The sequence below is a fragment of the Mus caroli genome, chromosome 1 (assembly GCF_900094665.2).
Source record: "Mus caroli chromosome 1, CAROLI_EIJ_v1.1, whole genome shotgun sequence".
Taxonomy (NCBI): Eukaryota; Metazoa; Chordata; class Mammalia; order Rodentia; family Muridae; genus Mus; species Mus caroli.
Genome location: NC_034570.1, coordinates 51,339,406 through 51,361,714, shown reverse-complemented (window position 1 = coordinate 51,361,714; position 22,309 = coordinate 51,339,406). Strand labels below are relative to the sequence as shown.

The window sequence follows — 22,309 nt, the reverse complement described above, 5'->3', positions numbered from 1 at the left end:
GTGTTTGCTCTTGTTTTCTTAGTAGCCGCTATTCTCAGAGAACTGAAATTGTTGTGTTTTTAACTAATGTTATTTCTCGAAGTACTGTTGCTGTTATTACCTCACTAGGTACTTAGAGCAATCCTGTGGCTCTAGCAGAGCAGGTAGAATCTGCTTGACAGTGGGCTGAGGTCCATCCAAAGCCACTCAGCCGATGAAGAACCATCTAGACCCCACTGCGATTCTGCCGGTGGTACTGCTGTCAGAGTCTCTATCAACAGAGATTTTTGTTGTTGATCCTAAAATAGAGCAGGGAGTAGGATAATTGCCTCAGAACTATGCTTCATTTTAAAATCCGTAGCCTAATTTGAGATTGACTACAGAAGTGCAGAAAATGAGATCTTGAAAGGAAGATAGGCTGTTATGAGGAGTCAATTTCTTCCTATTGGTATAATTAATGAGATAAAACTACTTTAAGACTTTTTTGAGATGCAATGAAAGTCGAGTAACTTTGAAAATTCCTTCTTATACTTATTTGAAAGTGAAACAAGAATCCACTCCTGACGAGGTCCTAGAGAAATTGTTAGGCTATGCCCGATAACAGGGTGGTACATGGCAGCTGCCATTGTAGAACACAGTGGGGCACCAAGAACTGCCCCCATGCTGTCCATTCCTGTTAGCCAAGTGATCTTATTCCAACAGAATTTATCCTATACATTCTGTTAATATTGTTTTCTAATAGTGAAAGCAGAATATTATGTTGGAAATATAGGTAGAGTATTTGCTTACATGCACACACACACATGCATGCATGCATGCATGCAAACATCCAAACACATGTATATACAAAGGAGGATTATAATTAATGTTGCTAGATATCTGTGATGTGTATTCATATTCAGATTAATGCATGGCGCCCAGTACCTTCCCTGATAGATGAGCCCATGGTTTTACTTGATACACTCATCTCAAGGACAGAGCTGTTCAGGCTCTGCACACAGGATGGGGCTTCAGGAAGTAATAGAGGCAGCTCAGCATGCCTGGGCATTCAACTGTAACCACTCCTTCCTTTTATGGGTCAAAATATTTAATTTACTGCTTCCTCTATTCCACTACCCTTTTACCTAATTATAGGTAACCCCAAGGGTATTAGCTAGACAACATGCAATCTCAAACTGTAAAGCAACGGCAAATGTCACATCAGCAGTAGCTCCCGCATGATGTATATTGTTTATTTGTTTCTCTCATGATTTCCAGCCAGATGTCCAGAGTCCCAGCCTGCAACAAGAAATGGAAAGCTTTGATGCTTCAGTAAGAGCCTGTTGAGAACTCCTCTAACCAAACAGCCTGCACATCTATGAATTTTCAGCACCACAGGGTAAAAGGGAAAAGGAATTCTTTTGAGGTCATTTCTTATTACAGACTTGGCTTGACTTGTAGAAATGTCTTATGGGGCAGGGCATGGGGGAAATGGCATTAAAGGTTAAGTTTTTTGGGTTTTTTGTTTTTTGTTTTTAATATAGCTCATTCAACTTACAGAGATGTTCTTATATGAAGCAGGGAAGCTATTGTAGTATTTCCCTCCAGACCCCATACTGAGTGTGCATGTGTGCACTGAAACCGATGCTCAGCTTGCCCAGACATCTCAGAACTGGGCAAATGTGTGCAAACAGCTTGAACAGGGACCATTCGGGGTTTTCGTGCTCTTCGCGGGTATGCATTTTTCATGATTCTTCAATGTGAACGCTGGGTTGCAACTCTCACCCCGACTCTGCTTGCTTTTGCCTGCTGCCTCTTTCTCTTTCTCTAGCTCACTCTTGGAATTCAGTCTTACTTAGAGGGGTAAGAAAAAGAAAAACATAACTCAGAAATGAACTCATTTTATTGTGCCTTCCATTATGCTGGGAGCCAGAGAGCTTTTGTAAAGCCAGCCCTGTGCTCTGTTGGGCTGTGGAGTATGTCAGAAAGAGCCAGGCGTGAGTGACCCAAACACCCCAGATTTTAAGCTTTAATCAGTCATATTTTGCTCTCCAGAGTGACCAGTTTATTAGATTCTGTTTTAAGGTGACTCTCGGGGGGTGGGGGGAGATGAGGGGATGGGCATAGTTGTTCAGAAGACATTAGAGAACCCCACTGTTTCCCAAGGGCTTAATAACCACACTATGGCAGCAGGCCTCTCAAAGTATTATATGACTCTTCTTAAAGCATTCGCCTCCATTTCTGAGGTAATGAAAGTGATGCGAAAGGGATTTTTCTTTAACAAGCCCTGAGAAATAGGTAGGTCTTTTCGCTCTTTGTATCTCATTCCTTTTTGGAGGCATGGGATGTTCTTCATACATCTGAGCCCCACGATGCTTTTACTGTGTGTTGTTTTGCAGTGTCAGAGAAAGACAGCTTTAAGGGATTGTTCTATACCAGCTAGGTCTTGAGTGGGAAGCACTGGGTGGAGAAATAATTCAGTACACTGGAACAAGCCCTATTTGCTGTGGACTTAAGAAGCAATTTAATTGCACTGCTTGCTCAGGGAACCAAAAAGAAGCCTGCTACGGAATGCATTTAAGTCAAATTTGTGCTTGCATACTTTTTCATCGCCATGGCTTACATGGCCACAAAACTGAGCCCCTGGTCAGAACACGCACCTTATGATGTGCCTCCCCTAAAATACTCATGAATGAGGAAAGCAGCTTGGCAGAGAGATGCAAAGAATGGACATGTAGTTCATGCAAAATAGATAACCTAACACGGTGGCTGCAGGAAACGATATTGGTGTGGGGTGGAGGGAGTTATATGTGGGCTTTTAGGGGTGCAAATGATCAAACAGAAGTAGTTCAGACGTGGGGAACAGTACCCCACAGTATCTACCTCTTTGTCTGAAGTGTTGTTCATCTAACTGCGGTAGACAGGGAGAAGGGAATGATAGTAAAAATGGAGACTAAGGGAGCCTCCCCTCCGAAGCTCACCAGAGTCTCCATTAGATATTACCAGGGAATAACACATACTCAGAATGAAATCTGCTGTGGGCAGCGTGGCAGGCTGCTTCTGCTGAAAACACTTACAACCAGTGGGTTTCCAACCCTTGCACCTCACTCTCCTCATGTGCATTCTTTTCTGTCTGACCTCAGGCTCTGAGGGAGGGTGATACTGTGATATAATAAGCACATATTGGTCCTTGTTCCCATATGCCGGCACAGCAGGGATCTCCTAAAGCCCTTACAGTTTCCTGAGAATCTAGAACAGAGGAGCATCTTCTGTTACCCACCAGCCCCTTTCAGTCACACCTGAGCTTATGATGATATGCACACTCCTGGTGGGCTCTTGGTAAGTTTCAAGATGGCCCAACTGTGTGACTTGAGGGTGAGAACTTTTCACTCACAGGGATGGGAGAGGAGGGAGTGTCTGAGTTCAGACGTTAATGACTATTTCAACCATGCTACATAATGTGGCCCTCCACTAAAAATCACTAAAAGATAGGTTGTGGAGAACACAGCCCAGGGCGTTGAACACATTGGGCTCCCAGGTGGAGGATGGGTGAGCTTTACAGCCCTGCCCCAGAGCATGCTGAGGGCCTTTTTTCCAGTAGATATTACTGAGTTGTGGCCTTTATACTAATCTAATGGTGCTACAGGAGTTCTAAAGAAAAGATTCAACTCTAGAAATCAGACAATAAACTGGTTCCTGTAATCTATCCCCATGTGTCAGAGTCAAACATTGGTACAGGGCAGAGAAAGCCTTAATCAATGTGGCCCCACAGGAAAGAACAAATAAAGATGTTCAGTGACCTCCAGCTCTGTCTTTGAAAGAGGGATAAGAACGGTGACACATTTAGAACCCATAATACACACACACACACACATACACACACACACACACACACACACACACACATACACACATACACACACACATACACACATACACACATACACACACACATACACACACACATACACACACACACATACACACTTACTCACACACATACACACATACACACACACACATACACACACACACATACACACACACACACATTGAGGAAAGAGAAAGGGTTAGGATGAAGGTTTGTATGGTGTGGCTGAATCTGCTAGATCATTTTCTCAGTTTTGATTTTCAGTGGTATCTAAGTTGTTATTCTCCCTTGGAATAGCAATCTGGTTCCCCGAGGTGACTGCCCTGATTAGGGATAGTCTTGCTCCTCACTATTGCAATGATAAAATGTTCTCACCAAAAGCAACTTAGGGGAGGAAAGCTTTATTTTAGCTTACAGCTCAAATTTCCCCAGTTCATCCAGGGCAATAAGTCAAGAAAGACCATGAGCAGTAACAAACATACATCCAAAGAAGTAGGGCAGAAACCACCAAGGAATGCTGTTTGATGGTTTGCACAGAGGCTCATGCTTAGCTAGCTTTCTTATACAGCTATGACTTCCTGCCCAGGGAATGGTGACACCCACAATGGGGGGGAGGGTTAGGGCTGTTACATCAATCAATTAATAATAAAAGACAATACAGTCCATTGTATAAGGCCTCTTGGTGGACAGTGATCTTGTTATCTTTCTAGACTGTTCAGAAAGTCCTTTCTCTATGAAAGGCCAGGCAGAAATAGAACTCAGATCTCATTCTTATGATCAACAATCATGAGATTGAGCAGATTTTAAAAAAAAAGTCAAAGATAGAGCATAAAAATGAATCTACAGAAACAGTAGACTTTGCCAGGAGGAAACAACCATTTTTTTGTGGGCCTCAACAAAGCAGCCCCATCTTGTACCTTTCTCCCCTTTGTGTAGATTATAGTTGTCCTTTTTGATGAGAGAGAGAGAGAGAGAGAGAGAGAGAGAGAGAGAGAGAGAGAGAGAGAGAGAGTGTACTATACCATTTGCATGCACATGCCCACAGGTGCCAAAACAAGATATCAGAACCTTTGGAAATGGAGTTACAGACAGACAGTTGTGACCTGATTCTTGAACCCACCCTGGGTCTTGCATAAACAGAAGTAGTTCTAACAGCTGCGCCACCAATCCATCTACAACATTTTAACTCTTAAGGAAGGACAATTGAGATGTCTCACTTCCTTTACCATCAATGTTTTTAACTTGTAAAATTAGTGTATAAAAGGGAATAAAGGAACTGAGGTACAAAACCTTACATGAAGGAAGGGTCTATCCTCAGTGGCCTTCAAGACTGCTGATATCTAACCAGCTACCTAACAGCTTGGGTGAGAATGACAACCTGTGGCTCCAATAGTGTCCACTCTGCAGAGAGGAAACCTGGGCTTGTAAGAGATGAAGGTCAGTTTTAGCTTTACAGTTAATTGCAACTGAGTTCACAGTAGGACCAATTATTCCTAATTCCTACCTCCTCCCCAAAGCTCCCTCTTACTTTCTGCTAAGCAATGTGTACAAAAAGCTTTCCAGAATCTCCTTGTGTTTAGTTTTCACAACAATCTTATGAGGCAGGTCCTGATAATTAAATTGTATGAATTAGAAAAGAAAATTCAGAAGGAGAGAAGAAATTACCCATGGTCCTTTGCAGTTGAAGCTCTTGGCAGAGCTGCCTTCCATTTCCTATCTTAGCTGATTAGAAATGCTGGTGATTTTGTGGCTGGATCTTGGAAAATGGTTTTAAAGATGCCAGATTAAACAAAGGCTTTCTGTTCAATAGATAGATTATTTGCTTGCAATGAAAATTTTCGAAATGATGCTATCATTGTCCAAACCAAAACAAAGCGATGTAACAAATCTTCTACCTGATAGTTTAAATGGCTCATGCACTTTAAATGGGAACATTTATCATAACCTAGAGAAGGTACTATTTTCACTTATTGTTTAGAACACTTTAGTCCATCATGATGTTGATTTGACTGTGACATAAGATTCTAATGTAAGTTTTATGCATTGAAACAACCATGGCTATTTTCCACATTCCTATGTCTTTGTCCTTGGTGACAGCACAGGTTGGTTTTGGATATCAGGGAGAAAGTGATAGGATCACTTCTGGATACTTTCTATGAAAGCTTTATATGTCCCTATTCAAATGAGTGTACACATATTTCCCCCTTTACTCAAGAGATGGCTCCCAAAAGGCTGGAATGCCTTCTTGTTCAGGGTGTGCTGAATCCTGCTTCCCAGCTTTGGCCGAGAGCTGGAGACAGACCGTGATCAATGTGTGCTTGTTAAGACAAAGAATGGTTTTGTAATACAAGTGATAACCCACCAGCATATCTGTTCTGCCAGTTACAATTTTAGCACATTGCATTTTTCTTTAAAAAAAAAATCAAGGACAGCGAAAGATTAACATTAAAAATTATTTCTAAATGATGCAAGAATACATGAGAATTATCGCTGATCTTGATATTAGAATGTGGTATTTACAGGCACCTGAAGCAGGCTGAGAAGCATATGTTCAGGACTGGTTTCCCAAATTGATAGACAATAGCAAGGGAGTATTGATTTTCGCTTGTCTGTTTCTTTTTCTTTCTTCAGCACATGCTTCAAAGGGGTCAGATCTGAGCCATTTACTCTTTCACACCAAAAATTGGATCTTTGAAACACAGGGGAAATTCTGCCTTTCTCTCTTTCCTCTGAGATAGAACAATGAAGGGCTAAAACCTTTGTGAGTCAGGGGGTTCTTTGTTTCTTAGGTGCTTTGTGAGATGAAGAACGCATGTAAAGTTCACAGCAAAGGAAGGAATGGGGAGGGGAGGACATGATGGTGAGGGACAGACATGGTGAGGGGACACAAAATTTCAGTGAAGAGCTTAGATTTTTTCTAAAATGAAAATGAAGGGTTTAGAATTGGAGAGTTCTGGCCATGTTGTACTTTAATGTGATTAATATAAAAATCCCTCAAAGATGGCTGGGCTGACAGTAGGTCCATCAAATGTACAGAGCTGTTCACAATTGGGTGTAGGATGCAGACTGATGATATATGGAGCTTCAAGGTGGGGTCATTGAAGCTGATGCAGAATCAGGGGGCAAATGCCTACCTGACCTGTGTAACCCTGATAACTCACTGGGATCCATTATCTAGGAATTATAAACAATGCCTGCTCTGCCTACATCTGGAAGCGGTTGGGAATTATCACATGGGAGAGCCTCAACAATACATGAGGCAGCAATGCATTGCTGCTACCACTTTTGCCAGAGAACAGAGAGGAAAGGAGGTTGAGATAAAGCCTGATACCCATGAGGCAGGGTGGGGGACACAGGAGTGTAGCAGCCATTGGGACTCTGAGCAGAAGTCAAGGAGCCTGTTTATATGAGCGATGGGGAGAAGAGGGCTTCTCTTCCTTCCCCATTGCTCTTCTTGCCCAGGAGATGCCCCAGTTAATGTTCCTAACTCAGGGCTAATAGAATGAGCACTTCAACCCAATGATCCCACCTATTTCCCACACATCTGTTGTCCAGTGAGCTCTCTCTCTCTAATCCCCAAATACAAGCAGACCTACTTTTTATCATATGAACACAGTTTTTATCATATGAACAGAAGTCCATATGCCAACAGTTTGGTTCCTTATGCGGCAGTGGTTAGGTGTTGATAAGGAATGGAGTCCTCTGGATGCTAATTGGGTCAGGGGAGGATAGTAACCCTCAAGATGGATTAATACGATTTTCAGTAGCAGGTTATGGAGGGTGAATCAGGTCCTGAGACTAGACGTCACAGCGCCTACTCAGTTTCTCTTCTGCATGTGTTCCTACCAGTTCAATGTCATCACAAGAGCCCAGCAGATGCCAACAGCATATTCTCATCCTTTTAGAACCTCTTTTTCCTTATAAGACACCCAGCCCTGGGTATTTTGTTAGAATATCACAAAGCAAACGACCAGCTACCATACTAATCTCTTTTCTTGCTTTTTCTTTCATGCAGAAAATATGGCCTATTTTTATTTGGACCTGGGAGAACTCAGCTATCCTTTAGATAAACGTATAAATTCTGATACAGCAATGCAAAACAGCAATAAAATTAACCAGTTACAAATATGTGCAACAAATGTAATTGCAGATCAGAAACAATAATAAGGGGAGAATACAACATGCACACACACACACACACACACACACATACACACACACATACACACAAACAAACACAATATTAAAACATAGGGAAAAATAATCCCCTACTTTTTAAGTAGTAAATATACTGTTAAAATCAATTATCAAGAAGGTCAAGGGTCAGTTATGTCTGGTAAAGAGCGTCTGTGATCAGGAAAAGAAAGGCTGGGAGATCTAGGGGTACAGCTCCATTCTTACTAGTTAGATTGTTTAATAGGTAGTTTTTTTTTTTAATTATGTATTATACTGAGGATATATGGTACTCATTTTCACAAATTTCTTTAGAATTATATATTATACTGAGGCTATATGGTACTCATTTTTGCAATCAATGTCATATTTCACAATAAAAAAAACAAAAGAAATTATAGTCAAATATTACAGAGAAAGGCAGAGCAGCAAGCTTCAGGCCACCACTGTTCCCCATCTGTGAGCTTCCTTTTGCCTGCAGGCCTGGGCACACCTAGTTGCCCTCTCCTTGCCTCCTATTGGGGGCAGATGCTGTTGTTCAGATCCTGTGCTTCTGCCTTCTAAAGCCTTCCTGCACTACCCAGAGCACTTCCTGCTCGACACAGCACAGCCTGTTCTCACTGCTGCCTTCACTGGCTTCTTCACATTAAGCTGGGCACTGTCTGTGGGCGGTGCCTCATGTGTCATACCTCCAGCTCTTAGCACAGGACCTGGTCCCCAGTGGGGACTGAAAGCTCTTGATTGTCACAACCCAAGTGACCCATAGTGTACTCACAGGTCTGGATTCTAAGTGTAGCTGAATTCAAGTTTCAGTGGAAATGAAAACATGCCTCGTATACACTGAGGAGCTGAAAAAACTAGCCCTAGCTAGTTTCACATTATGGTCTGTAATAGTGACATCAGCTCTCCATTCATACTGAGCATTGAGCTAAGGTAACTTACAGATCATATGACTTTTACAGCTAGTGATCCAGGAGGTTAGTATGCCCACAATCTCACTGCTAGGTGGACTTGGGATTGCCATATGTCCCTATCTTCTAAACATCTCTTCCAGCTCCTTATAAGTGGTTGATTGTCAGGGATGTCTTGGTGGTTCCATTGTTGTGACAAGACACCATGATCACAGCAACTCTTACACAGAAAAACATTTGATTGGGGCTAGTTTACAGTTTCAGAGATTCAGTCCATTATCATCATGGCGGGAAAGCATGACAGTGTGCAGGCAGACATGGTGCTGGGGAAGAAGCTGAGAGTTCTCTGTCTGGATCTATAGGCAGCATGAAGAGAGAATGGCACAAGGCCTGGACTGGGCTTCTGAAGCCCCAAAGCTCACCCCCAGTGACACATTTCCTTCAGCAAGGCCACACCTATCCCAACAAAGCCACACCTCCTAATGGTATTACTCCCTATGAGCCAATGGGAGAATTTTTTCATTCAAACCAGCAAAAGGGGAAAAATTTTAAACGAACAACACCACTTCTGCAATGGTCAAAAAGACACTTTGTAGGTGGTATTGTTCTGATACCAGTCAGGGCAGAGCAGATGGCAGTCCTTTGATCATCCTAGCTTGGTTCCTGGCTTGGTGGTCAACGCTGTCTTATGCCTAGAACTCATAAAAATAAAATAAAGTAAAATAAAGTAAAATAAAATAAAATACGGGAAGCACAGTGTGGGAAGAAGAATACAGACTGAGACCTGCAGACTGATGTCCCACCCACAGATCTGTCCTTCTGTGAAAGGAACAGGTCAGAGACACCCAGTGACTGCTACACAGGTAGAAGGAGGATATCACCCAGGCCTGCCAGCCTGCAGCAAGAGCTACCACAATGTGCAAGTATGTGGTGGTCAGATGGGAGAGAAAGAGAAGTGGAACTGGAGACTCAAGGGAGCAGAGGAAAGCCTGTATGTCATCCCTGTCACCTGAGGCCATGATGGGATGCCCGCCCAAGCTGCTGCTGGGGGCCATGTCTGTGTCTGTGACTGTGCAGCAGCAGGGGCCAGTGTCACGTATGTGGTTCACATTACCACTGGAGAACATGGGGACATCTTTGGTGGAGTCAGATGCTGGGGACCATGCTGATGTCCGGACACTGTGCAAAACTGGCCTCACCCCTCCCTGACTGCAGTGCTCTGCAGAGCTGCTCCCAGCTTTCAGCAGCAGCAGCAGCACTCAGAGACTGAGCCTCGTGCCTTGAACAGGCAGCATAATGGAGCTGGTCCTGATGATGGGGTGTGGGTAACCTGACCCAGAAGGCATAAGTATGGATGAGAGGACTGACCCTACCACTTATCTGCTTTGGAGTGGCATGGGCTCAGAGGTGATACCACACCAGCACTGCCACCGCTACTGACACCTCTGGCAGTCAGGAAAGTTGCCCTCAGTGTCATGAGCTTGGGAGAACTAGCCCTGCTCCTTGACAGTTGTAGTACTCAGGAGAGTGGACCTTGTACCTTGCCTGGGCGGCATAGTAGTTCTGGCCCTTGGGGGGGGGGGGTGAGAATGAGCCAGCCCTGAGGGACTGAACAAAGGAGAGCTGGCCCTGTCACTCTCTGCCATGAGGTGACATGGGTGCAGGAATGATCCCCTTTCCACTCCCCTGCTTGCCACCTGTGGTAGTCTAGATAGCTGGCCCCAGGGGCATGACAGCAGGAGAGTTAGTCTTGTCCCCTCAGTGGCTATAGTGCCCTGGAAAGCTGGTCCTGGACCTCGCCTGGGCAACACAGTGGAGCTGGCCCTGATGGTGAAGGCACTGATGAGCCAGCCCCAGTGTGTGAGTGGGAGAGCAGGCCCAGCCCTTTGCAGGCTGCAGCACTTGGGAAAGTGGGCCCTTCGCCTTGACTGGGCAGCATAATGGAGCTGGCTCTGAAGGTGTGGGTGTAAGTAAGCTGGCCACGTGGGCATGAGAGCAGGGGAGCTGACCCTGCCTCCTGTAATGGCAGCATTGGATGGCAGAGCCAGAGTAGTGCTGGAGAGCTCACCCTGGTGGTGAGGATAAGGGAGAGTTGGCATGCTGACCAGTACAGCTACCACCTAGGCCCAGATCCAGGGCTCTGAGTTGGCCCACCCCAAATCTTTATCAGCTGTGAGTAGGAGGCATGAAATGGTCAGTCCTGATGATCCAAAGCTGCAGGATCTTCATGACACAGGGCAGCAACAGGATAACTTGGAGGAGTCCCAATGAGGATCCAATATTGATGATGACACAGAACCCAGAGATCTCCAAACAGACCAATAACTCATTGTGATGAACATTTGCAAGGGAAGCTATATGATCATAGGGATAATACTGGGGGACACACTGTGACACACTACAGCATCCATGATGAGATATTTTCTATGCTTTGTTTTTGCTTGTTTGTTTGTTTGTTTGTTTGTTTGTGTTATTTGGGGGGGGGAGTTGTAAGGGTGAGAAGCAGGGATACAGGGACTGGGAGATGAGCAGGACTGAGGTGCATGATGGGAAACTCACAAAAATCAATACAAAGTTAAACAAACAAACAAACAAACAAACAAACAAACAAACAAACCTGTAGTCATGTCTGGCTTTGCAGTCCTGAGAATCAGACCAGACCGCTGTGCCTGCCACTGAGCTACATTTTTCAGCCTTTCCTTCTTATTTTTGAAACAGGGGTTTGCTATGTAGCCAAGGTTGGCCTTAAACTCATTATCCTCTTGCCTTCACTTCCCAAGTTCTGGGATCACAGGTATGTGTACATGCCTGTAGAAAATGGCCTTTGTTCTGAAATAGTATAGCGTATGCGTATCTCATTGCTTATAAGATATGACAAACTTTTACTAGCTTGGTGTACTGAATACTATATATGTGAATAGAGCCGTAAATTATGACTCTGAATCCCCATGTGCCTGGCTCCATTTCTAAACAGTCAGGGTTTGTTCTGAGGGTCTGGGCTGAGAGTGGAGAGTCAGGCTACTAGAGGCTCTGGAAGTAGTTGCTTGAGTATTAGGCATCTCTTGTACATCTGTGGAGTCCACTGCTCTCTTCCAAGTGAAACCCAGTGGCCTAGATGGGGTCATCTCAAGCTCCCCTGCCTATGATGCCCTATAAACTTGGTCTTCCTGTGTGGATACCTTGTAAATAACCATATTGTTCTCATGTGTGTGCCCACACAGTTGTGATGACCCAGGAAGAACAATGCAGGCACTTCATCTGAACACAGGGACCAGGGACATCTGTCCTGTGTCTGTCAGAATAACGTCTGTCTGCTTCTATGATATGTCTATCCTTGTCACACAATAGAGAGAAGTCACACAAAAAGAAAAAAAAAATCACTTTTGACTGACATAGGCAAACACTCTTGAGCACCCCACTATGTTCCTTGAAGCTCTTATTGAGATTTGTATTTGTTTCCAAGGATATTGTCCTGCCATCTTGACCCCAGGGAAAATGACTGAACTAGACTCTTAGGGAGGAAGCATGCCTGGAAAATGCCAGGGGCTCTTTAGCTGTAGTAGGGCATGAGGCTATGAGCACATTTGAATGGTGTGATAATCAAGATGTCACATTGGTTACCTGCTGGTACTGTGACATTAGGTGGACTGCTCTGCTAATCACTCCAATTGAGCGCTTCCTACTTGACTTTTTGAGTTCCCTCATTTAGACAGTCTGAGATGGAGTGTTTTCTCTTCCAAGTTCTGCCCTCTGTCCTGCTGCACATAGAGGAGGAAGCCACAACCTACAAACAACCATAATGCCAGGTTCTTTTTGCCCACAGGGCTCCAAAAATTGATATTAATAATGCTTTAAGGGAACAAACATTATTATAATGCTTTGTTCTTTAATTCAACATTCTGTTCTTGGAGGTGGTTAGCAAAATCTGACTAAGTATAATACAATGTATTAATAAGACTATTGAGTAACGCAAATGCAATATAATGTATATATAATGATGAATAGAAAACCAAATTACATTCCCAAAAAATCTTAAAACATCTGCACCTCCTATGTTACATTCTGTTAATGGGTTTTGAGTCCTTATATTAAATCTGAATGCTGGGCTCCCATCTTCCTTCTTTGGCTCTCTGTCCATATGCACATTACTACCTTGTATAGTCACTGCATGGCAGCTCTGTCAACACCCCCAAGGGTTTCTTTCCAGGAAAGTAAGTGCAGAATGTAGAATAAAGGTCAGGACTTTTTTTTTTTTTCATTTTAAGACACCCTTTGGATAATACCATTCCACTGAAGTCCTTCCTCCTACATCAGGGGGGCCCTCCACTCTCTGAGATTGCCTTCCAAGGGTGCATGCTCCTCTGTAAGCCAGTTGGAATTTTGCCTGGAAAAAGACATATGGGTCTTCATGAGGTTATAAAACCTGGCTTGGAAATCCACAGCTTCTTATAAAAACACTATTTTTTTTTATATAAAGAACCATTTTAAAGGCAATGGTTACTAGGCAACCTGATTTAACTTATTATGAGCAATGGGAAGAATGTCTTCCATTAGGTCTGTTTTTACTTAGGTCAAAAAGTTTTTTGCTTGTGCTGGTTTCCAGTCTATTTTTCCATCCTTCTTTTTAACGCACACATTCTGTGTGCCACTTAGTCATGGGGGCTATGGCCACAGAGTTGAGCTGGCTTTTTCTGTGTGCTATGCCCCCAACGAGCACGGGGAGCATCTGAGAGATCTACACACACTCACAGAAACCCATTCAAATTGCTGAGTTAAAAAGATGGAGGAGGAGGAAGAGGAGTTGGTGAGGCTGGAGGGATAGCTTAGCCCTTAAGGCACCTCCTGCTCTTGCGACAACATAAGTTTGGTTCCCCACATCTATTTCCATGGCAACTCATACTTCAGCTTCAGAGATTTCAATGTCCTCTTCTGGACTCTGCGGGCACCTGTACTCACATGGGCACATACCTCAAACAAACACACATAACTAAAAATAAGAAATCTTTTTTTAAAAGAGGTGTTTGAGAGTCAGTGAGGTGCCAGTCTTGAGAACCTGAGCTCAATCCCTGGGCCCCACATGGTGGTAGGAGGAAACAGGCTGCTAGACATTTTCTTCTGACTCCACAATTTAGATGTGGCATGCAAGCTGTTGTGGCCAGAGTGTACACATGTTATTATGAGAAATGGGAGGAATTTCTCCCATTAGGTCTGTTTTTACTTAGGTCAAAAAGTTTGTGCACACATGTAATAAATTAAAATGTAATTTAGGCCTGGAGATATGGTACAGCAGTTAAGAGCACCGACTGCTCTTCCAGAGGTCCTGAGTTCAATTCCCAGCAACCATGTGGTGGCTCACAACCATTTATTAAGGGATCTGATGCCCTCTTCTGGAATGTCTGAAGACAGCTACAGTGTACTCATAAATAAAATAAATAAGTACATCTAAAATGTAATTTAAAATTAAAAAGAGGGAATTAAATATAACTATGAAAATCAAAGGCTCGGGTACACACAAACATGACTGGGACCCACTTATGAGGGACAGGAGAAATGAGAAAGCCTTTCTTTTACCTCTCTTGAGTATACACCAAGGGTAGAATTGCTTGGTGAAAGGGTGATTCTCTGTATCACTTCCCCAGGAACAAGTTGATGTCCATAGCAACTGCCCCATTTTACATCCCCACCAGCAACATGCAGGTACTGATTTTCCCATGAGAAGTACTTTTGCTTTAGGAAATAACACTATAGTTTGGATTAAAACCATCCAAAAGAATGAACTAGGGTTTCTATTTTTTGTTTGATTTTGAGAGTTGTTTAGTTTTACTTTCTGTGTGTTATGCACCATACTTGTCTGTGTACCATGCAGTGCCGGAAGGAGCCAGAGGAGAACATTGGAAACCCTAGAACTGGAGTCACAGATGGTTATGAGCCACCACGAAGGAAACCAAACCTGAGTCTTCTCTAAGAGCAGCTACTGATCTTAACTAATGTTTCACCTCTGTGTAGTTTTGATGTATATCTTACAAATAACCAATGGCAGAAAATAGTTTTCATATTTGTTTTCTTTATTGAAACACCTACCTTTTCAAAGTCCTCCCTTCACTTGTCTGTCTTTTATTTTCGAGTTATAAGAATGGTTTGTATACTGTACACACACAATCCTTCCTCAGACATGCATTTTAAAACACTTTCATTCTGTGCCTTGTCTCTTTATTCTTTTGACAGTATACTTTGACTCTAAATATCAAGTATTTTAATCTGAGAAAGGAAAGAAACCCATCTGCTTCTCTAGATCCCAATTAGGATTTCTGGAGTAGGAAATTGGTTTTGCTCACTTAGAAGGAAAAAAAAATCCACCAATAACAGCCAAGAGTGTAAGCAAAGCTACTAGCCTCATCTCTGCTGGTGGTAGAACCTGTTCTCAATTGCACTGACACCTGAATGAGGCAAACAACCACAGGCCAGGGTTGCAGCCAGTGGTAGGTGGAGAACCAAGATGCTCCAAGACCTCCAGGGAGGGGCTTCCAGTGCTCCAGAGAGCACTTTCTGTTGTTGAACCAGCCTGCATAGAAAGAAAAGATTCCTTCAGCCCAGCATGTAAAGAAGGCCGGTTCTAGCAGGAGGTGTGGTGGGACTTACAGTCCACGTGGTGAGAGTTGCTGGAGATGCACGTTTAAGAGTCTGTCTCAGTGAAGCAGTGGTTGAGCCCATGAAAGTTAGTGGTGTTATAAAGAGTGGCTTAGTTAGGGTTTTACTAACTAACATGGATCAACAAATACCATGACCAAGGCAATTCTTATAAGGACAGCATTTAATTGGGGCTGGCTTACAGGTTCAGAGGTTCAGTCCATTATCATCAAGGCAGAGCATAGCAGCATCCAGGCAGGCATGGTATAAGAGGAGCTGAGAATTCTACATCTTCTTCCAAAGGCAAACAGGATAAGACTGGCTTCCAGGGAGCTAGGATGAAGGTCTTAAAGTCTACAACCACAGTGACACACTTCCTCAAACAAGGCCACCCCTACTCCAACAAGGCCACACTTCCTAATAGTGCCACTCCTGGGCCAAGCATATTCAAACCATCACAAAGAGGAAACAGAAAGGAGAACTAAGTGAGGCCAGGCAAGGTGAGACCCAGGGAGGTGTGGAAAGATGAGATGGGATCATGGCGAATGTCAGCGGATCAGATTCAACTTTGGCTCAGGGGTCTTTTATGCTCATTCCAAATCTTTCCTACCTGGACATTATGCCCAGTTCTCATCTTGTCTTTTCCTTTGGGGCTCATAGACACTTCCCATAGGATTCTCTTGGCATCTAGTCTTGCATTGCTAACGGAAGCCTCTTCTCACAGCATCTCTCATACTTCTGTATTTTCTTAGGGCCCATCTCTTAAGCAAGACTCTGGGCTCTTGGAGGTCCAGTGAGGTTGCGCTCCCCAACATAGTGCTGTTTACAGCTAAGTGCTCAATAATATTTGATTCTGTTACGAACACAAGCCTCTAATAAATGTTGCAACAGCTTGATAAGCCACACCCAGTCACAATTCTTTATGCTTTTCTGTTCCGTGCCATTAGCTTTATCTATTTATGTCTCCTATGACATAATCCTTGTTTCAGTATTGATGAAGGTAAGTTAGATATGGCATAATTGTTTCCAATAAGCTCATTCATTCATTACCATTAATGATTTTCTTCCTCAGATTATGAAGAAACTAGAGAGCTATGACAATGAGTTCTGATACTTTTTAAAAAAGAAAGCATCATTTTCAATCTAAAAGATCACTAGCAGTCCAGGGATAGAAGTAAAACTCAAAACTTGAGATAATACTTTTTAAAAAAGAAAGCATCATTTTCAATCTAAAAGATCACTAGCAGTCCAGGGATAGAAGTAAAACTCAAAACTTGAGATAATATATCATTACTGCCCTAAGAGGTCTGAGATAACAAATTGGAAAATTTGTCTAAAATAATTGCAGGAGAAAGATTGTTATCACCCACTTTTGTGAGAGAAACAAAGGAAATTACTATTTTTCTTGAGGTAGATAGAATTTGTGTGCATCTGGAAATTAAAGATGTTATAAGATAGAGTTGCAAAATGTCTTAATTTCACCCAGTAATTACCTTCTTCCAGCAATATAGTATATTAGCATGGTAAAAAAATGAGTCTATCAGAGTTAAAAACAGATAAAAGATTTATTAAGACTTTTTGCCTTATGAGAAATGAAACAACCAAAGAGGGAAATGCACGTAGACACTTTTGTTTCAGAGCAAAGTGTCACAACAGTAGGGATCAATTGTAAAGCCCTAGAACAGCTTTGTTTCAATATTTACCTCTTTTAATCATTTCTCCTTCCCCTTCTCTTTGTAAAACGCTACATAACTGTGTCTGATCTGAAACTCACTCTGTAGACCAGGCTGGCCTCAACCTCACAGAAATCTGCCTGCTTCTGCCTCTTGAGAGCTGGGATTAAAGATGTGTGTCATCATATGTGACTTCTCTTTTCCTTCCTTCCTCGTTGAAAATTAGGCATTTCAAGGGTCAGAGGTTTTAACTAGAAAAAAATGTAGCGGATGAAGACTCAAAAGACCCAGACTCTATTTAGAGCTCCTCCCTTCTTCCCTCCTCCCCTCCCTCCTCCCTCCCTACACTTCTTGCTACACTCTTCTAGAGAAACCACGGGTGTGTCACAGACAGGAAGTAGAGGGGAAGTAAGAACTGCGCATCAGTTCCCTCTCTACTTCTCTCCCTCTATCTTTCTCTTTCTCCCTCCCTTCCTTTGCCCCTCCCTCCTTTGCTTCTTCCTTTCCCCTTCCCTCCCTCAGCCTCTTCCTTCATCCCTTCCTTCACTTCTTTTTATTTGCTTTTAAATACAGGTTTTCCTATTTTTTATTTTATTTTATTTTAAATGCAGGTTGACATCAAATTCATGTTCTTCCTGCCTCAGCTTTCCAAATGCTTGGTGTTTGTTTGTTTGGCCATTTTAGTGCCATTGCTACACTCCTCTAGAGAAACCTCGGGTGTGTCACAGACAGGAAGTAGAGGGGAAATAAGAACTGCGCATCAGTTCCTCTCTCACGCGCAGCTCTTACTTTAAGTCCATTCATATATGACAAGGCATTGTGGTGTGTGCTTCCTCTAGTCTGGCTAGATGCTAGACAACCTTCCTACAGCATCATCTGAACTGTACCCGCTGGAGAAGCGCTTAGGTTTCTCAGAAAGTATTCTTGAAAACTAGGCATTTCGAGGGTCAGGTTCTAACTAGAAAAAAGTAGTGGGTAAAGACTAAAAAGACCCAAACTCGACTTAGAGCTCTTTGACAAAATAACTACATGGAGTGGAAAATTCAGCAAATGTCCCTGAGGCTCTCTGCTCTGCCATGAGAGGAAGACTGTGGGGACATTGTTGGCAACTTGGTCCCACCCCTGTGCCAACAGCCTTGTTTGGAGTAGCTGTGTGAAGAAGGGTTCTGCAGCTGCCCATGTGGTCACTGCACCTAGGGCACACAGAATGGCTGTGTGTGCCCTATGCTTGTTATTCTGAATTGCCATGGCTTAGGGATGTGTCTGGAAAGGTCTACTTGTATGTGTGCCAAGGCTCGTAGGTGACTCTGCCTTACGATCTCCAGGCCTCCCGTCATCCTGTCTTTTTCTCTGATGATGAATATGCTGTTTGCTGGAAGCCTGCAGTTGTCCTGCCCTATGGATTCCGGATGTTTCCAATGTATTCCTCTGCCTCTCTCCTTTCAGTCACTCAGTTCAACAACTTTCCTTTGTGCTGGGCAGTAAGCTAAGAGTCTGCTGCTGCCCTGCAGCTGTTTGTGGATCTATCCAAAAGAGCTGTAGCCTGTTTTCTGATGCTGGGAGGCTAGAGGGGCTCAGGCTGGTTTATCAGCACTCAGCCCAGCCGGGCTCTTTTGATAACAAGAAACAGAGGTTCTCTCAAGGTCACACTCAGAAGGGGCTTGGGATTAAAAACCTACAATGAGAATTCTTACGAAGTTGAAAGCAAAAACTGAAAGCAGCCTGGGTGTTCACAACTAGAATTTGAAGAATAATGATGGGCTTGGGTCCTTCCTCACAGTGCTCTGTACCTACCTATCCAGCCTCAGGTCTGTCATGGATAATGTGCAGCTAAAAAGAGTCATGCTGACTTCTGTCCTGAGATGGGGGCTGGTCAGCCTGGACAGAAGATCCTCTTATTGCCCGAGGCCCAGGGTAAATGTGGCAGGATAAATGAATGGCTAGCAGTCTCAGAAAACTCCCTCTGCCCTTGGACAGTATGAGAAAGTCACCTAGGCACTGGCTGTGTGAGTTTCATGGTTTCATCCGCTGAGCTCTCCTCATATTCATGGAGTTCTGTGAGAGTGCCCGTGGTCCTACCTGGCTTCTAGCTGGCTGGATGGCATGCTTGGGTCATCCTTGCTGATCAACCAAAACAGAGAGAGAGAGAGAGAGAGAGAGAGAGAGAGAGAGAGAGAGAGATTTAGGAGGGAGACAGAGGTGAAGACCTACATGAAGAGGACCAATGAAACTTGGAAGGAAGGAGTTTTGTAGACATCTTTAAGAAAAATGGTGTACTAGTGTTTTCTATTGATCACCAGTAAGAGGCAGCATGCTTGTAAAGAAGGTGACAGGTCTTGCCTGTGATGACAGTGTTGAACTGAAAATAAATCTACAGTGGGCAAAGACTTAATTTGCCATTCCTTATATCCAATCTACACACAGGCTAGGTTATATGTAGTAAGACTGTGCTTCCTGCAAGCTTTTGTTTAGCCAAGTGTTAGGACGTCTTAATGTATTCTTCCAGTAAGATGGCTCCAGGCTGGAGCCCAGGGTTACTCCAAGGTTTATTTTGATGCAGTGATAGACAGAAGCTAAGACAACCATCCTCACATCATCAGGCTAAGGCAGAGTTCAGCGAGGGTCTCTCAAGTCATATCACACTTACTAATGAGCTAGCCTTATGTCCCATTTCATCCTATTAGGCCATCTGCCCCAGAGGTAAGAAAGAGACTAAGACAAGCTTGCAGATTCATCATGAGGGTTAAATTAGGCCATACTGTGTAACTGGGAAAGTTGAGTTGTCTCTCCCTTCCATCACCCTATCACACTATGCATGTTAAAGCAGAGAAAGCTGGTCAAAAGTAAGCGAGGCTTTGCTGGGTCCCTCAGGGGCTAAGACACTCCATGTATCGGAATCCCGATAATTCCAGAAGGTTTGATATTAAATTCAGTTTGTCGTTATCTTTATTCTTATCATGAATAAAATATCTTTATTCTTATCATGAATAAAATAAATGGCACAGGACTGACACAGGGTAAGTTTCTTAGTTCAAGGACAGGAGAATTATTTAGTAGTGTAATCTGTTTTTTTTTGTTTTTTTTGGTTTTTGTTTTGTTTTGTTTTGTTTTGTTTTCAGAAACTAAAGCCAGAGGGTGAAGTGATCAGGCCAAATGCCCCACAAGTGTGGGAGAATGGATCCAGACACACCGCATGTCTGTAATCAAGATCTTCCCCTACTGTGCCCACTCAGCTGTCACAAGATAACTTAGAGGGCAGCAAGATCAACTTCCCCACTGTCTGTGGAGAAACAGCTGTGGGAAACATCTCTAGCTGGGAATCCCAGGAGATAAGAAGATCCAGCCCAGAGAGAAACTCTTAGAAAAAGCAACCTAGAGAAGATGTGGGACTGAGACCGTCAAGGTCAGGAAGGATGATGGCAACACTGACTGACAGGAGTCACTGGAGTAGAAGTTATTTCAGGAAGGGGCTGGGAAGACATTCTCACAGAGAGTTGCAAGCAACACGGTGGTGGGGATCTGGAAGGGCTTGGCAAGGCTGCTGCTGTCATTTCCGCCCGTGGAATGTTCCCAGGAATAACTTTAACATATAGGGAACTACAAGTTTACTGTGGAAAATAACATCATATCTGACTGCCATCATTTATGGTGTTGGGGCATTCTGGTTACAGAAGTGGGCACGATGACACACTTAATGAACTATTTGTGACATTTTACTCAGTGTTGGATATGCGTGTTTATGTTTTCCTCCAGAGTTGATTAGAAGGGATGGTGTCACTGGGTGACTGGGATGGGGTGGGCAAAGCCAAGCGATCCAGGGCAAACTCAGCTGGGGCCCAGCACCTCCCCTTCCTCCTGGCTCACAGACAACCAAGAGCCTGTTGATTTGACCCCCCATCCTCAAATATGAGATTCACAAATTGGATTTCTCACTGCAAAAAAGTTGAATGATCCTTGCCCTCTCCGATATACTGTGTCCTAGCGGCTCACAGGTTTCATAGGCATGGGTCTCAGAGAGGGTGTGACACAAACACTAACTACAACAGCGTCTTTGGGGGGAAGCTCCCTTTAGAGTGATGGGAACAGGTTGCAGGTGGGGAAAACACCAGGCCTCTGTGCTTTTCCCACTTTCTCCTTAGCTATCAGGAGCCTTCACCAGTGAGAACCATTTACCCTGACTCTTCATCTCCCACCTCCCCACAAAAGTGAGTATTTACTATGTCCAGATTAGAGAGGACGTTTAGTATCAAAAAGTTTTCTAAGATGTGTATTTCTCCAGAGCCATTATTTTATTTCTATGGCTTAAAAGAAAATTAGAAGATTGCTATGGTTAAATGGACCCCAATTGCAATATCAAGTATTTATTTGTAAAACAACAATAATCTAGAATAGCATTTGATAGTTTTATTAAATGAAAATGGTAGATTATTCATATGTACTCATGAATACCCATGTATTAATTTATTAGAATTTAGTTTTTAAGCTATTTTTACTTCACAGAAAAACAGAGGGAGGTCCAGGGGTCTCACATCTGCCCTATTCCCATTGCTACAACCTCTCCACTGTCAATGTCCCACAAAGCAGTTCCCACTCGTTAGGATGGGTCAAATTAGCTGACACATCATAGTCATAAGTTCGTGGTTTCATTTGGATTCACTTATGGTGCCATATGTCCCACAAGTTCGACAATGTATAACCACATGTGCTGTAAAGCAATTCATATTTAGAATTTGAAAACTTTCTTTAAAATGTTAATATTTAAAGGCTGATAAGGAGCTGGTGGGCATGAGCAAAGACCAATGACATACATGTATAAAACAATGACATACATATATAAAAATACTCAAGAGACCTTTTATTTTGCATACCAATGAAAACATTAATTAAAAAGAAATATATAGATCTCTCTCACAGAATTTTGGAAAAGAATGTTGTTACTATTTATATAGTTAGATAACAGAATTGCTGGAGAATATGTTCTGGAAACATCTTGGCTGCAAAAGATACAGTTTGTCCTCAAACTTTGAAAATTCTAATTCTGGTACTATTTACAGTTAGCTACATTGCTTTTAGTAACCTTGAGTTCTTCTCCCACC

The 22,309-nt window shown here is 43.1% G+C and overlaps 1 long non-coding RNA gene and 1 other non-coding gene across 2 annotated transcripts in view; both read left to right on the top strand.

The window, feature by feature from the left end:
- The window catches only part of LOC110304391, a 29,765-nt gene extending 8,874 nt beyond the window's left edge, over positions 1-20,891 (top strand). The window contains exons 2-3 of the long non-coding RNA XR_002379076.2: positions 1,237-1,357; positions 20,333-20,891. This is a non-coding gene — a long non-coding RNA (uncharacterized LOC110304391). The remainder of the gene's footprint in view (positions 1-1,236; positions 1,358-20,332) is intronic.
- Positions 9,477-9,618, top strand: LOC115032456. Its single transcript, XR_003838133.1, has one exon. It is a non-coding gene; the product is annotated as a small nucleolar RNA SNORA48 (small nucleolar RNA).
- Positions 20,892-22,309: the final 1,418 nt, after the last annotated feature.